The sequence below is a fragment of the Arvicanthis niloticus genome, chromosome 15, assembly GCF_011762505.2.
Source record: "Arvicanthis niloticus isolate mArvNil1 chromosome 15, mArvNil1.pat.X, whole genome shotgun sequence".
In the NCBI taxonomy this organism is placed as follows: Eukaryota; Metazoa; Chordata; class Mammalia; order Rodentia; family Muridae; genus Arvicanthis; species Arvicanthis niloticus.
In genome coordinates, this window is record NC_047672.1 from 72710561 (window position 1) to 72719903 (window position 9343).

Genomic DNA, 9343 nt, shown 5'->3' on the forward strand with positions numbered 1-9343 from the left:
CTTCATCCAGCAACAGATGGAAATAGATGCTGAGACCCACAGCTAAACTTGAGGTAGGGCTTGAGGAATTCTACAGAAGAGAGGATGGAAGGATTATATGAGCCAGAGTGAACAAGGATACCATAAGAAAACCCACAGAATCAACCAACTTGAGTCCATAGAGTCTCACAAAGACTGAAGTACCAACCAGGGAGCCTGCATGTATCTGACCTAGGCCCTATGCATATATGTTAATGTTGTATAGCTTGGTCTTCTTGTGGGACACCCTAACAATGGGAGCAGGAGATGTTTCCTCTGACTGGGTTACCTTGTCTAGCCTCAATAGAAGAGAATGAACCTAGTCTTACTACAACTTGATATGCTGGGATTGGTTGATTTCCATGGGAAGCCTACCCTTTTCTGAAGATAAATGGAAGAGGAATGGATGATTAGAGCGTTGGAGAGGAGATAGGTAAGGATCTTGGAGGAGAGGAGGAGAAGGGAAATATAGAAGAAAGAAAGAAAGAAAGAAAGAAAGAAAGAAAGAAAGAAAGAAAGAAAAGAAAGAGAAGAAAGAAAGAAAGAAGAAGAAGAAGAAATAAAAGAAGGAACAAAGAAATAGAGATGTGTAGATGTGTAGATGTATATATATGTAATATATATTATATATATTACATATATATGTAATATATATATTGAACTATAAACACATTACTAAAAATGAACTATAAACACATTACTAAAAAGAGATATCCTTTCCAAAGCTAACATAAATTTTGCATTCTATTCCCCAAAACAGCTCCCAAAAGACCAAAAGACCTCTACATTCCTTTCTCCTTACCTCAGCCTACATTTGTTCTTTTGTTCTCTCTCTCTCTCTCTCTCTCTCTCTCTCTCTCTCTCTCTCTCTCTCTCTCTCTCTCCAAAATTCAAAACCCTTTACAATAACAACCTCCTGAAACAAAGATATAGTTGCAAGGTGTGTGAAGGACTTTCTAACATGACCAAGCGTTGCAATCATGGTGCCAGCTGATCTTGATCTCACCCCTTCCCTCTCTCTTGCTAAAAGATTAGATATATTTCTAATGTTAGCCAAGATCTATTTCCTTATTTAGCCTCTTTCTTATGTCTAACTCATTCCTGAGGCTGATAACCAACGTCCAAGTATCAAAACACAAAAGTCCAGCAATTAAAACGTATTATTTGGCTACACTGACTGACACATCCAATCAGAATTTACCAACTCATCCTAACACAGACTTCCCCTTTTTCTCAAAACAAAAACCCAAAACAAACACAAAAAAAACCCACTCCTGTAGAAAGAAACACTAGCTGCTATTGTTGCCTAACTTAGAGGCAACTCACCCCCCTTGTCTCCTCCCAGGTAATAAAATCTTCTTTGTGCTGAGAATTTGCTGACTGGGTTTGTTCTGTACCAACTCTGAGTAGCAAGAACCAGCCTTGGCTTGGAGAGGGCATCCTAAGGAAGGGGTGGTAGGGAGTGGCAGAAGAAACAACTCAAAGTCAATGACGGGGTGCAAGCTGACAGCTCTGTAGTCTGCTCCCGGTAGCTCTCAAGACAGCCCTCTGTTCAAGATAGATCTCTAAGTAGCTCTTTTTTTTTTTTTTTTTTTAACTTTGGTCAGAAAACTTGCAAGAAAAATTCTAAAAGAGCTGTGTCAGATGTCTAAGTACCTTTTTTGTTTTCCAACCAAAGTCAGAAAACCTGCTAGACAAATTCCAAAAAAGAACTACATTTGTTCTCCAGAGAGTTCATCTATTGCAGACCAAAGCCCAGTCTTTTATTTACATTAATTAAATACATTTTCCCTGGCTTCTCTTTTGATTATCCCATGAATCAGCATTTTACGGCCTTAGCCTCTTGATTCTTAGAAAAGTAAGTACTTTTTTTTAAACATAGCAAATGAACTCAGAGATCTGCCTGTCTTTATAAGCACAAACAATAAACTTAGCTGGGTGGGCTCTTGTCCTGAGATCATTATTCCCTAAATCTCTTTAACTCCTTCCTTATATCTTTCTGACAAGCTAGTTAATTAGTGTAGCTGTCTCTGTTCTTTCAAGTTAATGATGGCCCTCATACAATTCACATTGCATTCTTTGCATGGTTGAGAAATCCTGCAATGGAGAGCTCCTACAGTGATTTGGGTATTCTTGAACTCATGTTTTCACAGTTCTTTCCCACAGTCTTAAGGGTTGTCCTGAAGGTCTCAGCATCAAAGAGATACATTCTAGCTTCCTGGGATCATGTTCTTTCTATTTATCATGGAATCATTAACCTTGGCAGGGAGAACATTTTCCAAAACAGGAACATGACATAAAATATGTACATTATTATACAAACAAGCCTTAACACTTAGCAGATAGGTCTATGAAAAAAATCTATTTTGTTTTGTTTGTTGTTTTTGGAGACAGGCTTCTCTGTGTTCAGAGACAGCTGAGTTCTAGCTGTCCAGGAACTCAATTAGTTAACCAGCTGGTCAACTCACGGATCCTCCCAAAGGCATATTCCACCATGCCCAGCTACTCTACAGGCAGATGCAGATAGATTTCTTAGTTCTAGACAAGCCTGGTCTACAAAGCAAGTTCTAGGACAGCCAAAACTATGTCTTTGAAAAAAAATAAGAAACTGAAAAAAGAGAAAAAAAAGAAAAGAAAACAAAAATATGAGAAAAAGAAAAGACATTGTAGGTCAAAGCAAATGTCTGAAACACAGCTTGTGTTCTGCATAAAGGCTACCTCTGCCTCTCTTGACCCTGGAGCTCTTCTTGGTTCTGGGGCAAACTAGAGTTCTTTGCAGTATACCAGAATGACCCAGTGATCCACTTGTATCATTTTCTGCTTTTAGATAATCTCTCTGAAAATACGAGGGTGTTCTCTAAACAAACATGTGCCTGGGTGTAATTTAATTAAACATGGAACATTTTGAAATTCAAGTTTACATATGTTTCAAACAACATATTTTAAATAAAATTATCTGCAACCAGAAAAGAAAGCTCATTCAGTCAGCATTCACTTCACTACTGCTGTTTGTCTAGCAATACCTCTGTGCCAAGCCCTGCAGTAGAACAGAAGCTGCAGCCTTCCTTCAAGGAGGGCAGCTCCTTAAAACTTCTTCAAGAGTGGATGGTCTTCAGCAGACATTCATTCTAAAGCCAAGGAAAAAGCCAGGTTCAGAACTAAGTGTTTTAGTTAGGATAGATGACAGAGGTTCTGGTTAGTCAACAAAATGATGGACTGGATATTAGGACTATCTTGTACCTCACTGGTCCAAATTGGCATAATTATGCCTTAATTGCATTTTGAGAGAAAGTTTTATTTAACAGGAAGGGTGATATGTAGGAGGAGCTAAGGTGGGAGGAGTACTGAGAGGAAGAGAAGGAGTAAGGAGAAGAGGAGAAGAAGGAGAGGAGAAGCTAGGTGATGAGAGAGAGAAAGAGGGGGGAGACAGGGAGGCAGATGTTCACGAATCTCCACCAGTCAAGATAGTTGATATATCTAGGTTGGGTAGTGGGTTACACCTCTGATTGAGCATTACCAGACTTATAAAGCCTTTGATTAACATTTTTTTTTTAAAATGTATAAGTGCAAAAAGGAAAAGGGGGCATGGGATAGGGGTTTTCTAAGGGGAGGGGGATGGGGAAAGGGGATGGTATCTGAAGTGTAAATAAAATATCCAATAAAAAATGAAAAAAAAAACTTCTTCAAGAAAGTTTGAGGAATTTTTATGACAGTGTCCTCCTGAAGCAAAGTAAGAATCAATGTGTTGAGGTGAAGAGGCATGGGAACACCCTTTCCATCACATAAAATATGCATCGTGTCTAGATTTTGCTGCTCATCTGGCAAACTTAAAAATGTTTCTTGGATGAATGCCTGTCATTCAATCGGAAATCATACGTCTTCTCTGTAATGGGTTGCAGTGCAGAAAACCCACATTCCCTGAGCAGCCTCTGTTCTATTGGAAAACCAGACAGGCTGAAACAAACAAGAAAGCTCTAGGTCCTGTGTCAGCAAACATTTTCTGTACAGAGCTTGACTTTACAACTTTAATATCATGCTTTTTGGCCCATACGGTTTCTCTTGCATTGCACCTACTTAGCCTTGCTATTATCATATGAAAACTGTCATGAGTAATATGTGAACAAATAAACTGTCCGGGATCAAAAAACCAACCTTTTAATTAACGACAACAGTTACAGTGAAATATGTAGGCGCCTGTTTTTCCTTACTACAGGATGCATATCTTTCCAGAAAGTATGAAGCTATATTTCCAAGTAAACACATCAAACATGACTGTCATAGCTAGTTTTATGTCAACATGACACAAACTAGAGTCATCAGAGCTGGGGAGGAGAGGAAGCGGGGCAGGGGTGCTCCATTGAAAAGATGCCTCAGTAAGATAAGGCCTGAAAGACATTTTCTTAATGAATTATTGATGGGGAAGGGCCCAGGCTGTTGTGAAAGTGCTGGACTGGTAGTTCTGAGTTCTACAAATGCGGGCTTGAGCAAGCCAGTAGGCATTTCTGAGGTTTCTGCATCAGCTCTTATCTACAAGTTCCTACCGTGTATGAGTTTCTGTCCTGACTTTCTTCAATGATGAACTGCAATGTGGAAGTATAAGTCTTTCCTCCCCTTGCTTTTAGTCATGGTGTTTCATCACAACCATCGTCACCATAGGAATGAGTCACTGCATTCCGCCGATGCTAGGATTTCTATAAACCACACATTGATTTTCAAAATACAAATAACTGTTAAAACTGAAGAGTTCCTTGCAAATGAGGAAAAAAAGCAAGCTCAGATTTTGGAAAAATGCAATCTGATTGTCTGAGAACATCCTTATGGAGGAAGTCACACACAGCCATGAATGACAGGACAGGATGAGTCTCTGCAGTAGGAATTTTAATTTGACTTGAAACTCAAATGAAGACCCTAAAACAAGAAACAAATTTAATGTAGGAAGAGATGAGGCAGGAAGAAGTTGGAGTCTGAAAGGCCAGAGAAAGCTAGATTAGTAGTGTCGGCATCGCTTGAGAAAAGCAATACTCCAATCAAGGCTGAGGCTTAATCCACAAGGTAATCAAAAAACCCTGATGAATTACAGATGAGAAGCTAAATGTAAGAGAAAGTTTAGAAGCTGATAAGCATGTCCAGTCTGCTTAGTCTGCCCACATCAGGCCAGACTGTATTGGGTGTCATAATCCTGACCAGTCAATTCATTTATAGAAATGGATTTTGTAGAAATGGACCAAATGCTACCAACTCTTGATGAGCATCTCATGACAGCAGCCAGGTAGCTGATGTCATAATTCTTAATCTGGTGCACACATGTAGCAGATGGCTTCTCTAATATTCCCAGGTATTGTCTGCTAAAGAGTAATACTCAGAGTCTCTGCTTTTGTTTGTTTGTTGATTCTTTTTGAATTTCACATCATGAACTCCAATCCTACTCATCTCCCCATCTCCTCATACCCTCCCTCCATCCTTTCCACCTCCCTACCAACAGAGGAAATAAAAACTCCTTGTGGAAGCTGTAGTGTGTCACACTGTGTCCCACAGTACACCTTTTGTCTACACTTCTTTGCTCACAATTGTTCATTGCCCATGAGTTATAGGTCTGTTACAAGGCCTCTGGCTTCTACTACTCTATCAATACTGGAACCTCACTGGAACTCCCCTCGGATATTCTGCTGTTGACCTGTGTCATAAAGATCTAGGTTTGGATCTGTAGGACTGGCCTCTTCATGTACTCCAACAGTTCATCAATGGGGTAGATGTTGGGATAAGTCAACTTAAGGCCCTGGATCTGGGCCAGAGAGGTATCTAAACTGGCTCTTTGCTCTCTTCATCCCAAGGGAGCCAGCTCACCAGCAAACCCTAAAACCAGGGCCAGTTCCATCTTGCTGCCCAGGAAAAGTACAGGGCTTGTACTTTCCCAAGTGTTGCAGCCAATGAGGGACATGGCCAGTTCTCCCACTCTCATGACCCAGGAACCAGCTTTTGCACCTGCCACAGATGGAAAGGGATGAGGAAGATGGTATCTCTCCCATGCTACCCTCCCAACAGATGAGGCAGGGCCAGCTCTCCCACACTCACTCCCTTGGGACTAGCTCACCAGTAAATCCCACATCCAGTGCTGTATCTACTGTGTTGCCCAGGTGAGGTGCAGGGCCTGTTCTCCTGAGTGCTGCAGCAGATAAGAATAGGACCAGACATCTTGTTCTCATAACTCCACTGGGGCCAACTCTCCCTGCCCCCCCCACCATGTCCCTGATGTTGAAGGCACAAGGGAGAGAAGGCAATATCCCTCTCTCAGTAATACCATCTTCCAGTTGAAGCAGGACCTTCGTCCCACACTCATGCCCTCAGGGCTGGCTCACCTGCAAACTCCACTTCTAGGGCCAGTGCTACTGTGCTGTCCAGGTGAGGTGTAGGGCCCACTCTTCTGAGTGCTGCAGCATATGAAAAGAGGCTTTTCTTTCCTAATATGGGCCCTCTGTGATTTGTTGTTTGGGGCTTTAAGAGACTTATTCCATTTTCTCTTCCTAGAACCTCATCCACTGGAGGCTTGGCTGCTCTAGGGATTGATGTTATATCCAGATGGTGTTGAGTTTTTGCTGATTTAAATGTCTCTATTTTTTCTTATTGAGATTAATTACAAGTTCTACAGGCCTACTTATTTTTAAGTATATTTAAGAGATTAATTACAAGTTCTACTTGGCCACTTGTTTTGTTTTACTTTTATTATTCTCTTTCTTCTGTATCTGCTTCTCCTTAATATCTACTCTATCTTAATGACCTACTTTCTTTCCCATCTGCCTAAACTAGGCCCAAGAAATACTTATAGAGCATAAACAGTGTCCCAGGCACTTTCTTGGCCTTCTGAAATAAAATAATGAATACAATACTACATCAATTCTTTGTGAGCTTACCAACAAATAGCAAGCATTCAAAGTCAATATACAGAGAATTATGAATACTTGATTAGACATTTGTAATGTTGCATATATCATTGTAATAGTAAGAATTTCTTTAAAAACATTAACAACAACAACAATAATAGTTTACACTTTCTTAAGCAAGTCTACAAACTCAAAAGTCAAGAAAACAACTTACAAAAATTAATAAAGTCTGATAGGCATTAGATCCATAGAGGACTATTATTCATTTTAGAAAAAAATTCAAAACACAGTTTTGTCAAAAAATATGTGACTGTGGTTATGTGACCAAGGCCATTAGTTTTATGTTTTTGTAATAAAATGAATTCATGTGCTTTCAGTTGAACAGCTCAAGAAACTGCATTCTTATACTCATTTTATCAACTAGTCAAGCAGCCTCCTATTTAACTGGGAGGAAAAATATTATTCCAGTAAAGTAAACTAAAATGTGCATCAGTAAAGTGACTACACTCCAGAAAAGACACCTGTGATATTTTAGCATATAGAATAATATGTATAAAAATATAGTATTATACATAAATACATAATATATTAATATAATACTTATACTTATGTCATATGTTATATTTTATATATAGTACACACACAATGCAATATGGAATGTGACCTTGCTTATCTAAAGTCAGAACTCTGACTTTCCTTCATCACATCATCATGGGATATGGGCCAGTGAAATGGCCTTTGAGTGCTGCTCATTCTCAAAAAATTACTTAACACATACAACTGTCTCTGTGACTAGTGCTTGTTGTCCCTGAATTCTGGTTGACAAAAATCATCCTCATATGCCAGTCTGTGAGAATGAAACAGGAGATAATAAGCATTATTCTGCATTTAGATTAAAAAATGAAGCATTTTTAGGAACCTGTGATGGGAATCTGCTTCTGTGGACACATTCAGTCATCCTTTCTGAATATTGCTTCTGACAGCATAACCTGGCCTCCCAGAGGAAGGGAACCAGCTATATGTGCAGACCTGAAAAGCTCCCAGGGGAAGGGAGCATGCTATATGTGCATGTTATACATGCAGACCTGAAAGGGTCTTCCACTCAAAGAAGAAACTGCTACCTCTACACATCTTTGTAAATTCTTTAGGGGAAAGACTTAATTTATCTCTGTAAACTCTTAAATGATAGCTTCATGTCTCTGTAGAAGTAGGTGTGAGATAAGTATGTGTTGAAATTGATTCATCTTCTGTGTGAGTTGAGGAAAATGAAGCCTCTGCAGAGAGAAACAGTATATTCTGGCACTCCACTACCCAAGGGAAGTAATACCAGAGACAATGTAGATGATTGAGACTAAGAGACAATGCCAGACCTGATGAAACTCTACCTAGGAGATGACCCAAAGGACATTGTGAGCTGAAACCAACAGCTCGGGGTTCTTGAAGAGGACATAGATCCAAGGCCTGAGGGTATGAGGAACAGCAGTGTGAAGAGAGCCTCATGCAAGACTGTATGCCACAGAAATGTCATAAGTTAAGATCTGAGGACAGAAGCTGAGTTTGTTGCATGGTTTATTAAGAAGAATCCTTGATATTAGAAACTGTGGAAGAGAAAGGGAGGAACCAGGTCTTGAATGATGGAAATTGAGGCTGTGGTAAAGGCCACATGTCAGCTTTGGCTAACCACACAGGAAATACTAAGGCTAGAACAGAACTTCCACATGACCTGGATTGGGTGAAGATGCCCAGACCCTTATATTTCTAAGTCAATTAATGATTAACTGGGCTGGAAAGAGTCTGATCTTGAGTGACACTACTGAGGATAGCTGAGCCAATCTTTGAAGGGACCTACAGGTCAACACCCTCTGCAAATAGCATTCCTGGCAAGTAGCTCAGCAAACCTTCTCTAAAGAGTAACCTGAGAAGTGCATCCAGGAACCTAATCCAGGGACAACTGCTACCACCTGGATCTCTTTTTTTCATGTTTCTAAGTCAGTCCTCACAGCTCTGATGAAGAATGCCACATGGGGAAACCTAGCGAAACAACCAGCCTGATGAATCAATCTTGTTGCTTCTCTGGTCTCAAAGTGGCCACCAATGCCATCACAGCCTTTCCTTGATATCTGTTCTCCTCCCTCATCCTTGGTTTGCAGTTCGGCTGCTCTTGGTGTTGTATCATTCTCAGGAGGTTGCTACAGCTTTTCATTCACCATTAAAACTGGGCATGGAAGTACCAAATAATATCAGAGTGCGTCTTCTACTCTTCAAATACTTCTCTTCATGCACCAATTCTGCAGCATTGCCTTTTTCTAAAATCAGAGTCAACCTCCACTGCCAACATGGTGCTTCTCCATCATGGGAGCTCTCAGAGATGCCCAAACAGCAGTCACAGTTTGCAGTAAAACAGTTTATTTGTTTGTTTCTTTGTTTGTTTGTTTGTTTTGTAGTGG

At 40.1% G+C, this 9343-nt stretch overlaps 1 non-coding gene across 1 annotated transcript; it reads right to left on the reverse strand.

The window, feature by feature from the left end:
* Nucleotides 1–1677: 1677 nt before the first annotated feature.
* On the reverse strand, nucleotides 1678–1738 carry LOC117721158 (U7 small nuclear RNA). The gene has a single exon (XR_004608417.1). It is a non-coding gene; the product is annotated as a U7 small nuclear RNA (small nuclear RNA).
* Between the last annotated feature and the right edge of the window lie 7605 nt (nucleotides 1739–9343).